The sequence below is a fragment of the Delphinapterus leucas genome, chromosome 8, assembly GCF_059928025.1.
Source record: "Delphinapterus leucas isolate spDelLeu-1000000601 "Yukka" chromosome 8, BTC_Dleu_Yukka2, whole genome shotgun sequence".
Classification (NCBI taxonomy): Eukaryota; Metazoa; Chordata; class Mammalia; order Artiodactyla; family Monodontidae; genus Delphinapterus; species Delphinapterus leucas.
In genome coordinates this window covers 40431218-40439506 of record NC_143136.1, presented here as the reverse complement: position 1 = coordinate 40439506, position 8289 = coordinate 40431218, and the positions used below count along the sequence as shown (strand labels likewise).

At 33.3% G+C, this 8289-nt stretch overlaps 1 pseudogene; it reads left to right on the top strand.

Moving 5' to 3' along the window:
- Positions 1–4010: 4010 nt before the first annotated feature.
- Positions 4011–6533, top strand: LOC111172064 (zinc finger protein 148 pseudogene; annotated as a pseudogene).
- Positions 6534–8289: the final 1756 nt, after the last annotated feature.

The following is an 8289-nucleotide window of genomic DNA, read 5'->3' as shown; positions in this document are numbered from 1 at the left end:
CCATATTTGGTATAGAATATTTCCATCATTGCTGAAAATTCTATTGAACTAAAAGCTGAAGATTCACAACATGTAAGACAAAGTACATGCACTCAAGGATCTTGAAACAGAGTATCAAATAAATGCTGTAGATAATATAAGGTAATCTGCCATGTCATTATGAACTGAAATAATAGCATGGAAGCATCAGCAATATGTAGGATTAAAGAGTGATAAAATCTTATCCTTGTTTTACCTATCTGGGAGAAATCTTCCCCATCTCTTTTTCTGGCCCACAGTTACTCCTCTCCTCTCTTTGGTTCTCAGGATCCTTAACATAATAACTTCAGTTATTGAAGGATTAAAAGAAGGAAGGAAGAGGGAAGAAACAAGAAAGAGAGAAAGGGAGGAAGGGCCGAAGGGCTGAGAAAGAACTTCATGCAAATTTAGCTTTTGTGCTAGCCTCTATAGACCTTCTACAAAACAGAGCAGCGCTGACATTAACTACCTGCTGAAATAAGAAGAGAGAAAAGTGCAGGAGACCAAGCAAATAAATATCTCAATAAAGACTTATTCTACAAGGAAAAACAAAAGATGCTTCTTTATTGTACTTATTCCCCTCCTTGATTTCCAATGCCTTCTTAGAGTGAAGAAATTTTCCTAGAAATGTTGATGATGGTAACATTTGTGTTATTCTTAGTAATCTCTTCATGGAAATAATGAAAAAGTCATAGGAACATCAACAATGAATTAATGTAAATGCAAATCACCATAAACTAGGCAGGCATGCAAGTGGAAGATCTTCCAACATTTTCCTCTTAATGTTATGGAGGAAATAGCAAATTGCAAACACATCTCTAGTGTCTAGTCTAAATTTTAACATGATTAAGAGATTTCATGCATTGTGACTCAAAGAGAAGGCAATCAGGAAAATAATTTTGCATGCTGTATATAAATGAATACCACCACATTAATACTAGTAAAGATACAAACTGCAATTACTTTTTCTTTTTCCAACTCTCATAGCGTTTCTATCTTAATAAAATAGACAAACAATTTCTGAAGAAAACAGTGACACAATGCTTCTGAAAATTCTCCTTTAGTATAAAAAACTTGTCCTCATTTATACTCTTAAAAGGTAAAATTTACATGATCATTTGAGAAGAAAATGTTAAGAATCTATTTGGAGTTGGTAAAATGATATGCAAACAAAGAAATATATTAGTACCATTGTGGTGAGGTCCATAATGGAGAACAGGGAGCAATTCAATAACACATAAGGATCTCAAGTGTGAATGTCCTAAAATCAATGCAGAAAATAGATAAATGCTTGGAATAAAGATTAAAGGATATAAAATCAAACCCTGATAGATTTAGTCAAATAATAAGTGAAAGCAAGCACAATAACTTGCTTCAATGGTGAAAAATTACAGAATATATTCTTCAGCAAAAATAGACACTAATGGCAATAACAGTTTATTTTATTTCTTTTTTTAAACATCTTTATGGAGTATAACTGCTTTACAATGGTGTATTAGTTTCTGCTTTATAACAAAGTGAATCACCTATACATATACATGTATCTCCATATCCCCTCCCTCTTGTGCCTCCCTCCCACCCTCCTTATCCCACCCCTCTAGGTGGTCACAAAGCATTGAGCTGATCTCCCTGTGCTATGCAGCTGCTTCCCACTAGCTATCTATTTTACGTTAGCTAGTGTATATATGTCCATGCCACTCTCTCACTTTGTCACAGCTTACCCTTCCCCCTCCCCGTGTTTTTACATGCCTATGCATTTGTGTTTTTCTCAGCCACTTAAGACAGAGGAATAAGTAATTGTATTTTGTGGCATAATGGACATAAAATGATAAGGTTTAGTGTGGTAGAATTGACTTTAGAAAAGTAAAAATGAAAATGCATTGTTTGTTGAAGAAAAAAATGATTAAATTCATTTACGAGATAAAGAGAACATGTCATAACTATTTTATACCTCCTAGAAAACTTTTGAAAAAGACTTTAATTTCACTCTTGAAATAGCTGAACAAGATAAAAGAAAGACATAGTGGGAAGGGATGACCTTGCATCTTCTTAAATAACTATGACATATGAAAAGACTTTTTGGATTGTTTGGCTCATTCCAGTTACAAAGAACAAAAATATGTGGCAGCTTTCTAAGCCAATTGTGGGTTATTATGAGGACAAACAAAAATGTAAGGAAGAATAGCAAAGTATTCTGGAAGAGGATCAGCCTGAATCCCCAGTGGATAGTTTTTCAAGACACATAACAAGTGATCTTATTGTCCTCTCTTCACAAAAGCAACAGCAACAGGCATATTTTGTTCTTTATTCAAACTTTGTTATGATGGCAACTCAGATATCTTTTCCTTTATTGATTTCTTCTGTTGTCATTATTAATAAACTCTAAGTAAGGTTTTTCTGCAAATTTCACAAGAGAATATATCTGATTGGTTGAAAATTCTTCATCCAGTATACAGTGATCTGTTTCTTAATCTGTGCACATCATTGTCCTCTGGCTAAGCCATAGATGACCTCCTTTTGATGGGTCATTGACTCAAACCTAAACAACTATAGTCAGGATAGTGAGTTCAATTTATGGCTTAGGAATGAAGACAGCTTGAAGAAGCTTTTCTTAAAAGGAGGTAGTATCAAAAGACATTAAGGAACTCAGTTTCTGCTGTATGACAAAAATGCAGACTGAGACAACCATAGGTATGAAAACTCGGGTAACTAATGTATTATGAGTCTAAATTTCCTCATCTGTTAAATGCGGATTCATCAAAATATTTTCTGAATCTCTACTGTGTACTAGGTACTCTTCTGGGCACTCAAAAAATAATTTTGTTCTCCAGTGAAAAATAGAGCCCTCATGGAACTTATATTCTGGTGTGGGAAATTATGGATGAAATAAATAAACAACACAGGAGGTTCAAAAGTGATTAAGTGCTATGGGGAAAAATGACATATACATAGAGAGAGAACAGGATAAGTAGGATTAGGGGTGCTTAGTGGGGGTGTTGCAAAGATTAATAGGATGATCATTTCAGTGAGAACATGTACAGTTGAGCAAAGACTTTTGAAGGAAGTGAGGTATTGTGATTTTTTAAAATATTGATTATTTCAAAAGTTAATGATGATTTTGGAAAGATGCTTCTACTGCACTGGTATTCTAAACATCAAACAATCTAGATTACTACTTATTCTCTGAATACCCTTAGAGGATACAGCCTCCATTCATTCACACATTCTTTTCTCTCTACTATGAGTAATTCCTACCCAGCAATGGTAAAGTATCAAAAATATTATTTTCTTGACTAGGTCCACATCAAGTGCTATCTGCTTTCATGAAGTCTTTCCTGACACCCAATGTACACATCCCTTTTTAAATTATTGACCCAACTGTCTAATCATTACTTCCACCTACAACATTGATGAAATTCTTGCTATGTGCCTAGTGAGTGTTACTTCTCAGAGTCACAAACGTGAGTAAAAAGAATACTTAAGCTCAAGTAGTCTAAAGTCTAGTTACTATCTCCTTTGACGCTGTTTTACAGTATTTCCAATATTTCATTTCACACTTCCATTATTTGTGTTATTCATATTCAGTTGTTAGATCATGGGCTTTCATGAGACCAACCTGAACTTGCGTCCTGGTTCCCAACTTTTTCTTTAGTTCAAGTGCAAAGTTTTTATTATTGTTTTTAATTTTAAAAGTAAAATCCATAACTTCCTTAATCTACTAAGAAAGCATTACAGTAATATATAAACTTTAAAATGATATAGAAAAAAGAGAAGGTTATGTATTTTCTCATTTGTGAATATTGATGTAAAAAACCTTAAAAATACTAGTAAATCAGTTCAAATTACAATAATAATTAATTAATTCCTAGGGCATATTACCCCAAGAACATGTGGATTATTGAGTTTTAAGGTATCATCTAATGTACTGCATTACACTAATGAATTAAAGAAACAAAAACAACTTGTAATTTTATTGGTAGATGAAGGAAAATACTTGATAAACAAACGGCTAACATATATTAACGGGGAAGAAGAGGAGAAGGGCGCAGGGGTGGAAGCTGTTGATGAAGCTACCACAGCAAAAGTTCCCCCCCTCCCCCCTTCCCCTCCTCTTAAGGCCCCTAGAAAGGTTGAAGCTGCCACCGCCTGCAGTCGGTGACCTCGGCACCCACCAGCAGATAGAGGGAGGAATCAACAGCTTGGAAATTCGGCCAAATGATCTGGCAGGATGGGCATTTGCCTGACGTATTTTGTAGAAGAACTGGATGGCATATGTGACTGAGGTGGTATTGAGGGTCTCTGAAGCCTATGAAAGGTAGAAACTCAACCATGATTTCTTTTTCAACTCTACAGCATTCCCTTCCTTGAAGTCTTCATTTTTACATTAGTCTCAGGCAGTTATACTTAAGCATGAACATTGACGATAAACTGGAAGGATTATTTAAATGTGGCAGCATAGTTGAAATGCAGTCTTCCAGGGCAATGGTTGTAATGGGTGGAGTGTCTGGCCAGTCTACCGTGTCTGGAGAGCTGCAGGAGTCAGTGCTTCAAGATTGGAGTGTGCCTCACCAGGAGATGCTTGCTGCAGATGAAGTGTTAACAAGAAAGTGAAATGAGACAACAGGATATGATATCACATGATGAGCTCATGGTCCATGAGGAGACAGTGAAAGATGATGAAGAGCAGATCGAAACACATGAAAGACTTCCTCAAGGTCTACAGTATGCACTTAATGTCCCTATAAGTGTAAAGCAGGAAATTACTTTTACTGATGTATCTGAGCAACTGATGAGAGACAAAAAACAGAGAGCCAGGACTTACAGAAAAAGAAGAAATGGAAACAATGTTCTCCTGCAAAAATCCTTACAATAAATGAAGATGGATCACTTGGTTGGAAACCCCCTAAATCGCATGTTTGTGAGCACTGCAATGCTGCCTTTAGAATCAACTATCACTTACAGAGATATGTCTTCATTCATACAGGTGAAAAACCATTTCAATGTGATGAATGTGGGATGAGATTCATTCAAAAATATTATATGGAAAGGCATGAGAGAACTCATAGTGGAGAAAAACCTTACCAGTGTGAATACTGTTTACAGGTGATGAGACAAACCATGCTTCTGCCACATCAACACAGGACTTTTTGGATCAAGTGACTTCTCAGAAGAAAGCTGAGGCTCAGCCTGTCCACCAAGCTTACCAAATGAGCTCTTTTCCGTGCTCCATATCATGGATCCAGAGCTGGAATGCTCCTCAGTTTAGCACTGCCAATGGACAGGTGAACCTTCGGGGACCAGGGACAAGTGCTGAACTTCCAGAATATTCCTTGGTAAATGTAAATGATAATAGAGCTTGGATGACATCCTCACCTGATGCCACAACTGGCCAGACTTTTGGCTTAAAAAAATGTGTAAATAATACTGGCACTTTAGAACAGATTAATCAAGAGTGGGGTTACTCTGTAAAATGGAGTGCTGTATGGATTTAAGAGCAATGTGTTAAAACAAGGTAAGCTGATATGAATAGCAAGATAATCCAATAACGGCATTTTGTTTGGTTAGTCAGCATTCTTTGAACTGCCTTACATGTTGTCACCTTTATAGAAGCAATGCATTATTTGTTTTAGATCAGAAACTTGTTATTCCACCTACACCCAACTTAAAAGGAAAAACAAAAGACTTTCGCACAATTGTTTCCTAACTGATAACACTGTACATTCTTAGGAGATTAGTAATTGTGTGAAATTTACTCATACTGTTGCTAAGTTTTTCAGCATAGTCATGGCACGTCAGCAGGGAATCTGAGTATACTTTATAGACAGAGTGAACTTAAAAGTTAAAATGTCAAGAGATTATGGCTTCAATAAATTAGTGTGTCTTATGGGGGAAAAAAGGAAACCACCTTTTAAAAAGAATGATAGGCCATAGACCCTTGATTTTCATTTTGCATTATATTGACATGTTTTTTTTGAGAAAAAAGTAATAAAAATCTGATAGTCTAAGAAAAAATACATATATTGAGTATTTACTGTGAAGCAGGTAATGTTCTAACTTTACATTTATCGATTCAATTAATCTCACCACAATCTGGTGTAATAAATACAATTGCTATTCCATCTGCAGAAGAGGAAATTGAGGCACAAGAAATTTAGATAACTTGCCCAAAGTCTCATACACATAAATAGCTGAGTATGGTGTGAACTTAGAGACTTTAGTTCTAGCCAAGGAAAAAAAAACTTCTTTAACATGATAAAATGTATCTACCAGAAATCCACAGGATTCATTTTAACGTACTGGAAGAACTTCCTTTCAAGTCAGGAATGAGGAAGGATATATGCAATAATCATTATTTTTTAACATTGTGTTAAGGATTGTAGCCAATGGATTAAAGGAAAAAAATATACATATATTTTGGGAAAAAAGAAACACATTGATTATTTAAAGACAGTATGTTATGTAATTAGAAAATCTTTATGAATCAACTGATAATTTCTAGAATAAGCACACAGAAATAAAATTATTATACAATAATAGTAACCTTACCAAAAGGTCAAAAATATTTACTAAAAATAACTACAAAATTTAACAGTAATGTAAAAATGTCCATAAAATGAGTTTGTATGTCATTTTTATATGAATATACTGAATATTGTGAATATACTGACTGATATAAAATTACTTGATAAATTCAAGATAGTGCAACTTTGGGCAGAAATTAACTAATTATAACCAGAAATATAAATGTACAAAAATAGCTAAATTTTTCTTAATAAGAAAAAAATGGGAAGTGGCTATCCATACCTATTATGCATATACAGACATATATATGTCTGAATGTATGTACACACACACACACACAAAGCTATGGATATAAGGATTATATAGTTATGGTACAAAAATAAATACATCTGTGGAACACAGAATTCTGAAAAGGACTTCATTTTGGGGTATCTGAAAGATGACAGGTATCTTTTTTAAAAGTCATTTAAATATAGTAAGAATGGAGACGACTTTTAAGTATAACAGAAAAACCAAAAAGTCAAAATAGAACAAAATGATGGATTTGTGTATGGCAGAGACATCTGTATTGCAAAATATACTGTGATCAAAGTTAATTGACAAATGATACACTATAAAGATATTAATAATCTCTTTTATAAAGAATAGTTCACTACTCAACATATAAAGAAAAAAGTGTTTTTTCACACATGCATCTTAACTAAATAAGAAAATGACCATTTCAAAAAAAAGTAGGCAAAGATTATGAACAATATACAAAGAAAAAATGAAAACATGTGAAAGAATGTTACTATCATTAATAATTAAATAAAATCAAATTAATATAACAACAAAAACATTAACCTATAAAACTACAATGGTTAGAGAGAGCAATCAATACCATGAAAACCTGACAAAAATATTGGTGAGAAAGTAATCTAGCCCAATTGCTTTGTAAGTTAATTTTGCACTATCTATAAATATTTAAGTATGCTGCCTTTTGTTTCAACAATTCCAATGCTAGAGATTTATCTTATGTAAAAGGTAAGCAACCATCATGTTCATTACAGTATTATTTATAATAGTTCCCCTACACTAGAAAAGTTGTAAAAAATATGTAAAGATATTTAAAAATTATTGTTTAATTAATGGAATACTCTCCAATGCAATTATGTAGTTTCACATGTATAGCACAGAATGCACTTTTAAGTCTTAAATAGCAATTCACATAACAGTCTGTATAGATTGATACTATTTTTGCCAACACAAAGTCTGATTTTCTGCTTATGTGTATACGTACACATGTTTGTATGTATTTAATGTTTGTTCATTAAAGTATACATACCAAATATTTATTGTGGTTAGTGCTGGGGAGTGGGATTTGTGGCAATGATGGATAAATACTTTTATTTACCTTTATAACATTTTCCACTGTGAATTATTTTATTTACAATTAGCATGAATCATTTTTTAATGAACAATTCCAATCTGCAAAAATATAAATAAAAAATAAAAAACAGTACAAATGATAAGCTGTTTGAATTTATCATTGAAAAAAATCTATGTAAATTATCCTGATTATCCTCTCATTTAGTAAAATATAAATGAAAAACACTATTCATAGATCAAAAACGTGTCAACCTATTAAATTTTAAAATTGGTGTATTACTATTAGATTATCTTTTTAATTGAAAAATTCTTCTCTACTTCAGGGTGCAATTCCAACATGGCTATTCTTTTCCCTTCACCTGTTTCCTTTTTCTATATTTA